Source organism: Aythya fuligula, chromosome 31 (genome assembly GCF_009819795.1).
Source record: "Aythya fuligula isolate bAytFul2 chromosome 31, bAytFul2.pri, whole genome shotgun sequence".
In the NCBI taxonomy this organism is placed as follows: Eukaryota; Metazoa; Chordata; class Aves; order Anseriformes; family Anatidae; genus Aythya; species Aythya fuligula.
This window is the reverse complement of record NC_045589.1, coordinates 1,029,299-1,042,106: the sequence shown is the minus strand read 5'-3', so window position 1 is coordinate 1,042,106 and position 12,808 is coordinate 1,029,299. Positions and strand designations below refer to the sequence as shown.

The following is a 12,808-nucleotide window of genomic DNA, read 5'->3' as shown; positions in this document are numbered from 1 at the left end:
TAGCAACAAATTCAGTCAAATGAAACAGAATAGTTCAGTTGGAAGGGACCTTCAAAAGTCATCCAGTTCAGCTGCCAGACCTACTGAGGGCTAACCAAAAGTTAGAGACTATGTATGAGGGCAATGTCCAACTGCCTGTTGAACGCTGACAGGCCTGGGACATCAACCATGTCTCTGGGAAGCCTCCTCCAGTAGTTGACCACCCTAACAGTACTGAAATCTTTCCCAATGTTCAGTCTGACCATCCCCTATGTGCCATTCCCACACATCCTGTCAGTTACCAGGGAGAAAAAAGATTGTCACCTCCCTCTCCACTTCTGCTTCTCTGGAAGTTGTCAGGAGCAGTGAGGTCACCCTCAGCCTTCTTTTCTCCAGACTAGACAACCCAGGTGTCCTCAGGCTCTCCTCACAGGACATGCCTTCCAGCCCACCTTTGCTGTCCTCCTCTGGATGCTTTCAACTCCACATCTTTCTTCTATTGTGGAGCCCAGAACTGTATGCATGATTCAAGGGGAGGCTGCACCAATGCTCAATATAGCAGAAGACTTACTTCTTTTGACCATGTGGGAATTCTGGGCTTAATGCATCCTAAAATGCAGTTTGCCTTCTTGGCTGCCAGGGCACCCTGCTGGCTGATGTTGAGCCTGCTGTCAAGCAGCACCTTGAGAGCCCTTTCTGCTGAGCTTCTCTCTAGCCACTTGTCTCCCAGTCTGTGCTGGACCTGTGTCCAGCATTAGTTTATCCCAGGTGCAGCACCTGGCATTGTCTAGGTGATCCTGCTAGGCAGAGGGATTGGACTGGATTATCTTTAGGGGTCCCTTCCAACCTAAACCACTCTGTGATTCACGTCATTGCTGATCACTTAATGCTCCATTCTATCTAGGCCTCTCTTCAAGGCTTCTCATCCCTCCAGGAAGTCAGTAGCGTGTCTCAGTTCAGTTCATCTGAAAACTTGCTGAGGACGCATTTCATTCCTGCACTCAGATCATGGCTAAAAATGTTACAGATGGATAGTAACTCTGCAGAAACCTCCCAGGTGGGCTTTAGTTTACATTGGACAAAACAGAAGCCACCTTCAAAGCAGTCCAATGATATTCCAGGCTGTATGAGCAGCGGAAGTGATGATCTCCCTCTGCAGAGGACGCTTTCTCTGTGAGAGGCAGTTGCAGCTCACAGATGTGTTGGCACAAGCAGTAATCCACTTTGAGAAGCACCAGGCCTCTGTGTATGATCTGGGGTCTGGTTTTTGAAAAGCTATGGTGTTATGCTATTGGATACCCCATAAAATTTGTCAGTGTCATAAACAGGGATGATAGGAGGAAACTGCTAGCAGCTGTAGCCATTGCTTCAGAGCAAAGAAGGAAAGGCAGGATCCATCCAACCTCTCAAGACTTTATTGCTCCCAGATCCATTTAGATATGGAATGTAGGTGTGAAATATGCCAATACAAACATGTCATTGGAACAGTTTCTCCATTCAAAGTGTTGGGAGGAAATGCATTTTTTGAAATGTCAGGGTAAATTTATATTTGCATAAAGGGAAAGTATCATCATTTGCTACTACTTCTCCACAGTCTATGAAAGAAGTCATGAGAATGGTTTTGTAGACAATCTTCAAAATTGTGAAGATGAAGACTTCTTACACACCAATCACAACAATGTCCTTTCTTATTCCATATTATTCCATCTGGTTCAACTTTTGCCTGACATCATGCAGGGGTTGATTCAGTTATCTAAACAGAGAGGGCCACAGCTTCCCAGATGTGCTGTTACTGAACAGCCAACTTTTTGGCATGCATTTGGCATACTTGATTCAGTTGCCAAACTTGAATGAATTTGCCATACTTGATTCAGAGAGAGACTCTGCCCTCTTGGGGTAGCTGAAGCCCTCCAATGGGGCTGGGGAATGTGACCTTGCACCTAGAGGAACCTTTCTGAAAGTTGAAGGTGGTGCAGAAGCAGGTTAGTCCAAGGCATCTGAGTTGAGACATCTGATTTCTCTCCTTTGACAAGAAAGGGAAGTCTGGGCAAATGAATGAAAGTTGTTTCATGTTAGAAAAGATGATCATCATCCCTTCTGGTATCAGGGTATATTTTGGGGGTCTTGGGATCTGCTTTGGAATGAGAAAGATAAACAAATATAATTTCCATAGGTTGAAAGCTTTCCACTTTGAGGTGGACATCAGTGGAGGCAGAATTACTGTCATGTTCTGCAGAGGAATGTCATGTCTTTTATATTGAATTATGTCTACCTTTGTTTTTGGTTGTTGGTGTGTGTGTGTTTTGGCTGTGATAGAGTTAATTTACTTCACAGAGGTTCCCATGATGCTCTGTTTTGCATTTGTGATGGAAATAATAGTGATAACACACCAACATTTTTGTTATTGCTAAGTGGTTCTTACATTTAGTCTAGGGGTTTTCTGCTTCTCAGGCTTCCCTGTGGTGTGGCTACACCTTGCAGGCAGACAAGCACCACACAGCTGTTCATTTACCTCCTCACCTCCTGTGGGACAGGGGAGACAACTGTAAATATATGTAATTATATGTATATATGCATATATATATATATGCAAGGACTTGTGAGTTGGGATAAGGAAAATGTAGTAAGAAAGGAAGTGGGAAAGAAAATTAATGAATAAATACATGTGGCAGTTTTACCCAACTGGACATCTGAGGTCCACCATAACGGCTCCTTGGCCCCCAGTCCTCAAAGGGGAAGAAAATACAATGAAATTAGCTCAAGGGTTAAGATAAGAAGAAGGAGATTGCTCAAAAATCATCATTATGACAGACTGAGTATATGAAGATCAAAAAAATTTATTGCCTATTACTAACAAGCTAGAGCAGTGAGGAAAACAAACAAACAAACAAACAAACAAAAACTAGTTTTAGTGTTGTCTAAATAGCACAATAAATGCGTATTTTTTATTTATGTCTCAGCTCAGCCTCAACTTTGTCTTCCAAACAAAGTCTTTCGTAGACTATTCTGTCTTCCAAGATTTTGTTCTATGTTAAAGGAAAGATTAAAACAAACCAAACACTCTTGTAGACAGCTGTTGCACAGGGCTTTCCCAGGGCAGAGGTGTTTTAATGCAGAGGGAAACCAGATTTGAGAGGGTTTAGGAACAGTCACACTGCGCCCAGCTTTCTTGAGGTGTGAGAGGGGATCTTCACTTCTCTCTTGGTCTTGATTTTTCCACAATGTTGGCCTTGACAAACCCCAGTCAGCTCCCACCCTCCCTTCCTGGTGCCACAAGAGCAGTCACAGCCTGCATCTATCTGTGCATTCATTTCTCCATCCCTGTCTTCAGAGCACTGTGCCGCACAGTTCCCCACCACCTCTTGCCCCCAGCATCTAATGGCAGTGGCAGCACCAACAGTACTGCCAGCAGGATGAAGGAGGTGATTGTGCACAATAGGCATATGGACATAGTCGAGCACATTTACAGGAGGGCCACAAAAATGGTTAGAGGACTGGGGCATGTCTGCTATGAAGAGAGAGTCTGGGAGAATTTATTTATTTATTTATTTGTAATCAGTCTGGAAAAGGGAAGGCGCTGGGGATACCTTACAGCAACCTTCCAGTAGCTACAGGGGGGCTACAGGAAAGCTGAGGTGAGACACTTTATCAGGGAATGTAGTGACAGGACAAGAGGTAATTGCTTTAAACTGGAAGAGGGTAGGTTTAGTTTAGATATAAGGAAGAAATTGTTTACTCTGAGGGTGTTGAGACCCTAGAACAGGTTGCGCATAAAACTTGTGGGTTGGCGCCCCATCTCTGGAAGTGTTCAAAACCAGGTGGATGGGGCTTTGAGCACCCTGGTTTAGTGGAATCCCATGGTGGGTAAGGGAGTTGAACTTTAATAGTCCTTTCCAACTCAAAACTTTTCATGATTCTATACTTCTACTTCAGAGCAGCTCATATGGAGCTGTGTTTTTAATATAAGACAAAAACAGTGTTGATAACAGACCAGTGTTTCAGTTATTTCTGAACCATGTCTGCACAGGATCAAGGGCTTCTCTTTCTCATACTTTCCCCTCTCTCCCCAAAATATAAATCCCCAAACATTTATATTGGGGATGAACAAGACATTGTGATGAGGCAGAGCCAGGACTGGAGACCCAAAATGATCAAATAGATGTTCCACACCAACCATCAATCCCTGCAGCCCACCATCTCCATCTGAGAGAGTTGGGATTTCTTAACCTGAAGAAGAGAAGTCTCTAGGAGGCCTTGTTTTGGCCTTCCAATACATGGGCCTACCCACGTCTGTAGTGACCAGACTAGACTAGACTAGACAGGAATAGTTCAGTTGGAAGGGACCTTCAAAGATCATCTAGTCCAACTGCCTGACTTCTTCAGGGCTAAACAAAATTTACAGCATATTAATAAAGGCAATTTCCAAAGGTATCTTGAACACTGACAGGCCTGGGGCATCAACCAAGTCTCTAGGAATTCTGTTCCAGTGTTTGAGCACTAACAAGGTACAGAGTTATTACGTAATGCCCCATCTGAACTTTCCCTGGTGCAGCTATGTGCCATTCTCACGAGTCCTGTCATCAGTTACCAGGCAGAAGAGACCGGAACCTACCTCTCCTCTTCCCTTCCTCAGGAACCTGTTGAGAGCAATGAGGTCACACCTCAGCCTTCTTTTCTCCAGACCACATGGCCAAAGGGTCCACAGTCTGTTGCCACAGGACATCCCCATATACCAGTGGCATTGCCCCCTTCCATTGGTTTCACAGCTGACAATGTCCCAGATAAGATAAACTCACTGGAAGAAACATCAGTGTGACTGGCAAGGACTGGTTCCCCCTACCTTAACCCCCTCCCCCAACACACACACACACTCCCATCACCCCACACCTCGTCTTCTTAACAGAACAAAAGGAGAAAGATGAGAAGAATCTATGATTGTATGAGCATGCAGGCCAACAATTGGTGTTGCAGCTGCTGTAGACAGAAGGATTTCAGTTGCTGTGAAAATCTTTCTTCCCCCTGCATAACAACAAGTACTTGGAAGAGATGGGATGCATCTGCCTGGCAATTTGTGGGGATCCTCTCTAACAGGACAGGAAAGGATGATTCCCATAATGGACTCTTCCTTTGAACTAGGAGCGAAGATAGCACTGGAAGCAGGTGTCTCTCTCTAGCTGATAGAAATCACCATCAGTGATTGCATCAGTTTCAGAGTCAATTCCCCTGGAGGCCCAGGGACTTGTCAAGAGCTCCCTGTGCTGCTGAGCTGGGCCGGGCTCCTGGGCCCAAGGGCAGCTCCTGGCAAGCGGGCAGTGCTGCAGAGAGACAGCTCTGCCCAGGAGCAGCTCCTCTGCACAGCACAGCAGGGCTGGGGGCACTGCTTGCAGGGGGCAAGGGCAGTGAGAGAAGGGAGGGAGATGTTATAGGCAGTGTGGAGGGGGGATGCTGAGAGCTCAGTGTGGGAGAAATCTTCAGAGCCCTGAACAGGGTAAGTCTGTGGCTGCAGGGCAGCACAGCTGTTGTTCCTGGTGCCATCTCCAGATTTGCTGGCAAATCCCACAGCCTATGGGATCTTTCAGAAGAACTCCCAGAGTTTTTTTGAATAAGAGGAGAATGACAAGTTCCAGAGCAGGGATTACCTACCAAAGCTGTCAGAGGGACAGGACGTGACGGCTCCTTCTAGAGGGGCTGGCTGCGGGCTGTGCAGGCAGGACTGGCCAGGGCTGTGGTGCAGAGCAGGGTCCCTGGTGTGCCCCAGGGGCTGTGTGCCGGGGCAGGGCCTCTGCTGCCTGCCAGGCTCAGCACTCAGCCTGCCTGGGGAGCTGCCCAGGGCACTGCGGGGAGAAATTGTCAGTGGAAGGAGCTCCCTCAGCCGGGCAGGGCTGGGCAGGGTCCTGTTGCTGGCAGGGGGCTGCTGCCTCGGGCAGGCTGCTTAGAGCTCCAAAGCACCCCCAATGCATCTCTAGGGGAGATTCTTGAAAGGGAACACCTGTAGTACCTGAAGAGAAGGCACTCTTTGAGATCTCTGCTTTCAACTTCCTGCTTTGGAGGGCAGTCAGGGGTATGATAATGGTGTTGTCAGGATTGCAGAAAGGTCTGAAACTCACAGAGCATTACACTGAAAGAGATGTGTAGGTCTTTGAGGAACCTCACAATTTCACTCCACACCCTTTAGCCTACAGACAGCACCAGCACAACCTTCGTTGTTTCTTGTAGGATTGTTGGATGTCCTTCTCAGCACTTGAAATAGGAAGATGCCTCTGGCCACTGGATGCCTGAGATCTGTCCCTGGTGCTCTTTACCAAATACTTTAAGGCAGTACGGACTCCTGCTGAGCCTACAGAGTATCTCCTTTTCCCTGAAGCACTCTTTGGCAGAGAAACCCAGACCTCTGGGCAGGAGAAAGTCTTCTTCAGAAGAAGATGCAGTGAGGATGCAGTCTTGGTAAGGATGTTTTCTATGAAATATGGTTTACTTCTTGATCAGAGAAGTCTATGTAACGCATCTTCTTTTCCTCCATGGACAGCCAACCATTCCCTGAGGCAGCAAATGTCCAACAGCAGCTTCCCCACTGAGTTCCTCCTCCTGCCATTCGCAGACACACGCAAGCTGCAGCTCCTGCACTTCGCACTCTTCCTGGGCATCTACCTGGCTGCTCTTTTGGGCAATGGCCTTATCCTCACAGCCGTAGTCTGCGACCACCACCTCCACACCCCCATGTACTTCTTCCTCCTCAACCTCGCCCTTATCGACATGGGCTCCATCTCCACCACTGTCCCCAAATCCATGGCCAATTCCCTGTGGGACATCAGGGCCATTTCCTACGCAGGTTGTGCTGCCCAGATCTTCTTCTTCGTTCTCTTTGTTGCAGCAGAGTTTTCTCTTCTCATCATCATGGCCTATGACCGCTACATTGCCATCTGCAAACCCCTGCACTACGGGACAATAATGGACAGCAGAACTTGTGTCAACATGGCAGCAGCTGCCTGGGGCAGCACTTTTATTTATGCTGTGCTGCACACTGCCAATACCTTTTCCGTCCCCCTCTGCCAAGGCAATGTCTTGGACCAGTTCTTCTGTGAAATTCCCCAGATCTTCAAGCTCTCCTGCTCTGATGCCTACCTCAGAGAAGTTGGGCTTCTTGTGGTTAGTGCCTGTTTATTATTTGGGTGTTTTGTTTTCCTTGTGCTGTCGTATGTGCAGATCTTCAAGACTGTGCTGAGGATCCCCTCGCAGCAGGGCCGGCACAAAGCCTTTTCCACATGCCTCCCTCACCTGGCCGTGGTCTCCTTGTTTCTTAGTACTGTCACATTTGCCTACCTGAAGCCTCCCTCCATGTCCTCCTCCTCCCTGAATTTTTTTCTGGCAGTTCTGTACTCGGTGTTGCCTCCAGCAGTGAACCCCTTCATCTACAGCATGAGGAACCAGGAGCTGAAGGTTGCAGTTAGGAAACTGATTTGGGGGATGTTTTTCAGTACTCACAACAATCCCTTCAGTCTCCAGTACCAATAACAAACCCCAGTACATCCCCTTCCCGGCTCGTGTCTTGGTTGTTCAAATTGTTAAAATTAAAATTAAAGTTGAAATTAATATTAATATTAAAGTTAAAAATAAAATTAAAATTAATTAATTTATTTTTTGGTCATTTTGTGTGCTTGTGTTTCTTGCATTCCTACAGAAGAGTTTGGATTCCCCACCCCCCAATGAATGGGAATGAATGAACCTGTTTTGTCCAATATGGAGGCTGTATAAATGTGTGTCTAACACTGAGTCAGTGAAGACTCTCTCATGACATCTCTGTAATAAAACGGAATTACCCCAATGCCATGCCTGAAGTCTGGGCTTTCCTTCCCAAATCAGTGCTAAGAAAAGGCCCAAAGACTTGCTCCCTACAAGAGTCTGTTCCTGCTTTGGTTATGGAGGGAATGGCTCATTGTTGCATTGTGACCTGTCAGACACCAAGGGCTAGATTTAACACTCACCCACGGGTGTCTGCTCACAGCAGAGGCAGCGAATGGTCACTGTATTATGTAGCCAGGGCTGTTCCCACATGTAGATGATGATGTCAGGAGGGGAATCTGGAGCTGCCTCCAGAGCCCAGGGTACCTCCAGGGACAGCGAAGCCTGGTGTGGGCAGTGACTGCAGCCCTTCAGAAAGTGAGAGATCTCCCACTATGGGCTCAGTCACAGGGAAAGAACTAAAGCCAGGTATTCACAGGGAACCTGTGACTCTGCAGTCTCAGAGAAGAGAGTGGGCACTTGCAAGACAGAGGGAAGGGGAGCTAGGGAGTTAATCATTTTCCCCTTCATGAAGTACCTCTGTCCGGTCCAGCCCAGTGATCCGGACCTGGCTGAGTCTGCTTCCCACTCTGACTAGCACGGCCATGCAGATTTATCCTACAGAACACAGACCATTTGCTTTGCAAATCAGTACCAAAGCTTGGGGATCACATGTGGGGAGCACAGGGACCGCCGTTCCCCACTGTACAAGGGGAGCTGATCTTTGAAATTTGACCAGCTCCATCCTCCTTCTGGCATCAGTGTCTATACTGGGGGAACAGACACCAAGACAGTGGATCAACACTGGGTCATGGGCCCAGAAATTTTCAAAACTCAACTGCAGAAAGCACTGACTAACATCATCTGCCTGTAAAACTATCAGTGCTTAGAGAAGATGATGGTAGTGGACTACTCCAGAGGTCCGTTCTGATTCAGGGAAGTAGGCGCAGGACAGAGCAGCTAGAGTGCATGAAAATCCTATGTTTTGAGGCCTTTGAAGCTGGTGTTTGTAATCCATGGTCCTCAAGGTTACCTGGTGAGTGGGGTAATTTCCAAAATGAATCTCTGCTCCGTGGGAACCTGGAGTAAAATGGGTGCAAGAAAACTACAGAAAAGTTTTCAGAAACATTGAAATTCATTCCAGAATGACCCTCTAAGCTTGTCTTCATGGCAGAGGTGTTCCAGCCCTCTGATCATTTCTGGGGCCGTTCTCTGGACTCACACCAGAAGTCCTGTCCTAAGTCTAACACATCTGTTGTGCTTGAGCCACAGAGCTGGATGCAGTACTCCAGGTGGGGTCTCTTGAGAGCAGAGTAGAGCCTCAGCCTGCTGGTCACATTGCTTTTGATGCATCCCAAGATTTGGTTGGCTTTCTGGGATGTAAGTACACAATGATGGCTCATGTCAAGCTTCTCATCTACCAGTACTCTCAAATCCTTCTCTGCAGGGCTGCTCTCAATCTGCTCATTGTCCTCTCAGTACTGATATTTGGGATTGCTCTGAGCCAGGAGCAGGACTTTGCACTTGGCCTTGATGAACTTCATGACATTTGCACAGGCCCACCTCTCAAGCCTGTTAAGTTCCCCCTGGATGGCATCCCTTCCCTCCAGCGTGTCAACGGCACCACACAGCTTGGTGTTGTCAACAGACTTGCTAAATTTCCATTGCTGGAGAAGCTGGCTTTGCAAATGACCAAGGCAGGAAGGGCTATTTCCTGCTGTCTTGGGACCAGCTGCTAACCTGTTGGAAAGGGATGTGCAGAGCAGGAGAGGACTGCAAAGTCTCCTGAAAGCAAGTCTTTGGGTGACTTTCTCTGCTCGGGCAAACTCCCAGGGGATGGAGTGCTGCTTGCAGAAGGAGCACTCCAGGCCTGTGCCCGAGGGGCTTTCTCTAGCTCCTGGGGGGGTGTCACAAATCAGACTTTACACAACTTGAATGCAGCAGACATTTATGATTTATTTTATACTTTGAGGGTAAATAGCAAAGTTAGATGGTAAGGTTTGTAAGTGTATTGAATCAACATGTAATCATCAACCAATGTAACAGAATGGTTCCAACAGAATCTGTGACAATAGAAACAGTGACTTAGTTAAAGGTTTGAGAACGACAAGGTTCTTTGGTCACTAATAGAAAGATCACTTTCTATGACAATGCGACGTGCCTAGTGGATGAGGGAAAGGCTGTGGATATGGTCTACCTTGACTTCAGTAAGGCTTTCCACACTGTTTCCTGCAGAATTCTCCTCAAGAAACTTGCTGCTTATGGCTTGGACTGGTGTACTCTTCATTGGGTTAAAAGCTGGCTGGGTAGCCAGGCCCAAAGACTTGTGATGAATGGAGTTAAATCTAGTTGGAGGCTGGTCACTAGTGCCATCCCCCAGGGCTCAGTATTAGGGCCAGTTCTCTTTAATATCTTTATCAAAGATCTGGATGAGGGGATCGAGTGCACCCTCAGTAAGTTTGCAGATGACACCAAATTAGGTGCATGTGTTGATGATGATTCTGTGATTCTATGGTTCTGTGATAATGTCAGTTATTACAGGAATGGTCAGTATTCTCTGTGTGTGTGTGTATGTTTATTACAACTTTTTCTTATTTTTAATTCAGCTAATTTTGCACATTAAAATTGTATTATTCATCCCATTTCCATTTCATTATCTACTTGTTGAGCATAGTTCAAAAACCCTGCACACAACGAGCCAGGCTCTCTGTGAATATAAACAAAAGAAAGGAGCTTGCACTGCCTTCTTTGACATCCTTCCTCTGAGACCTAGTCTGGATCTGCAGGGGCAGTGCCTGTGTGCAGGGGTGCTGAGGAAAAGAGCCCCGTCCCAGCAGCACGGCCAGGGAGCACAAGTGGTTGGTACATGCAGAGCTGCTCTCTTGCCACTGCCGCCCTCTCCTGCTGAGCCCTGCTGGTGGGGTCAGGCCCGGCTGCTCCTGGAGCTTGGTGCCAGTGCTGCTGTGGGGCTGTGCTGGGACTGCAGGCAGGGACAGGCAGTTCCCTGTTAGTTGCTAGTGGCCATGCACCTGATGAATATTTCTATTTCCTAGACACTCAGGCTCCACGGAACATGATGGTGTTGATGGTACATGAGGGTTCTTTTTTCCCTTTTATTATTATTATTATTATTATTATTATTATTATTATTATTATTATTATTATTATTATTATTATTATTATTATTATTATTATTATTATTATTTTCCTGGAGGGAGCCAGGAGCTTCCAGGAGAGCCCAGGTGATCTGCATGGACAATATGAGCCTGGGAGACAACCGCAGAGCGTCAGCCTGTCCAAGGTGGACTGACTAGGGCTCAAGTGCTCAATCTGGTGTGAGCAGGCAGAGTAGAGCTCTGCAGCCCCCGGGCACACAGCAGCCCCACCGAAGGAGACTGGCGAGTGATTTGTTACAGCCCTGGGGCAATGGCAGTGACCCCCTGAGCTGGGTCTGCCTCCCAGACTGCCCAGCATGACCTTGCATAGTGCCCCCATACTCTGGGCACTACAGGCCCCTTGCTCTACAGAGCAGCACCCCCAGCTGTGGCTGGAGCTGGGGTTGGGGCTGGGAGGGCACTTCCCCTGAGTGTCTTCTAGGCCAGCTTCAGGCACATGGCTTCTGAATAATAACGTGATCTTCACTCTGCACAAGGAGCTGAGAGAGCACTAACAGACAGGGGGCTGGAACATTGCCTGCAAGCTCCCTCCTGCCCTAGCACCACACAGGAGTGGCATGGAACTGGATCCTGTGCGTCAGAGAGGCTGGGAGTCCAGCAGCAATGCCATGGGCTGGAAGGATCACAACCAGCTCACTTCAGCTTGGGCAGATTCTAGTCCAAGAACAGGCTGTTTTGTACATGTGACATTACGAGGGCAGTGGTACCTCAGAAGCTCTAAGTTCAGTAGGAAGTGAATGGCTGTTAAACAGCCTCAGAGTTGATTTCTTTCTGAAGCAGCTACACTCATCCCTTGACTTCTGGCTGGGATCTGTGCCTTTAGGCTCGCATCTGCTGGTCTCCATGATAGGCCAGCAGATGCACCTGCTTTACAAATAGTCTGTGAGATCCTCTCTTCCTAAGTACCAGATAGGCCCCGTCGAGGAAGAGGTCTTGAAGAGGTGTTGTTGTGTCAGAGGTTTCAGCTTTTGCCTAATTCATCCTTCAGGGCTGCTTTCAGTTTTTGACACAGAGGGGGCCACTGCCTCCGAGATGTCTGGAGGATCACAAAGCTTTCATGAGTGAAGGGAGAAAGTTACCCAGGGTCCATAGGAGCCATTCTAGAACCAAAACATGTAGGAAGGAAGTGCACTTTTGTGGTGTTGCAGAGCTGTTGGGCACATTGTGCAGGGTGCTCCGACAGCCTTTGTGTCCTTCTCCATGCTGCCTTAGGAGCTGCTTCTTTCTCGGGAACAGAGTAGCCAACAGAGGTGAGACAGATACTCTCGAGTTCATGAAAGCCATCAGAAAGCTGCCCCTAAGAAAATGACTGATATGGGGAAGGCAGGGAGAACCTGGCCAGGAGAGATGTGAGATTTGGGGGAAGAAAGAGGAGCTTGGATAGCAGAAGGTAATGCTTTTGGAGAGGTAAGAATATTCAGGTAATGCTGATCCCACCATAAAGCTGACTTAAAGCAGTCATGTGAGGCCATTACCCTTTTTTAATCTGTTATATTAATATCCAAATCTCAGTGCCACTCTACACCCTTACAGGAATCCACTGCTCTAATTTTTCCAAAATTAGACAAAATTAGTCCATAACCCATTACCTTTCCTCTCTTGCTCACCCTGATCCCTGCACTTAACAATAGCATTGAAATGCTCTATTTATCCCTAGCCTTCTTGCAGACCTAAAAAAAACCCCTCAAGCAAACAGCTTGCCCATACCCTAACCACAGACCTGACACCACAAGCAGAACACCAAACCCTCCCACTAAACATCTGCTTAATCTCTCACCCAGAAAGGTTTACCACAGTCCCTAATGCCATTCATGAACAGCTAACTTTCAAAGCCTGTCTTCCTGTGCATTAGCCTTCTCACCTTTAACCCTTTT

At 47.4% G+C, this 12,808-nt stretch overlaps 1 protein-coding gene across 1 annotated transcript in view; it reads left to right on the top strand.

Moving 5' to 3' along the window:
• The window catches only part of LOC116500141 (antigen WC1.1-like), a 301,922-nt gene that overhangs the window by 55,365 nt on the left and 233,749 nt on the right, over positions 1 to 12,808 (top strand). The window lies entirely within an intron of this gene.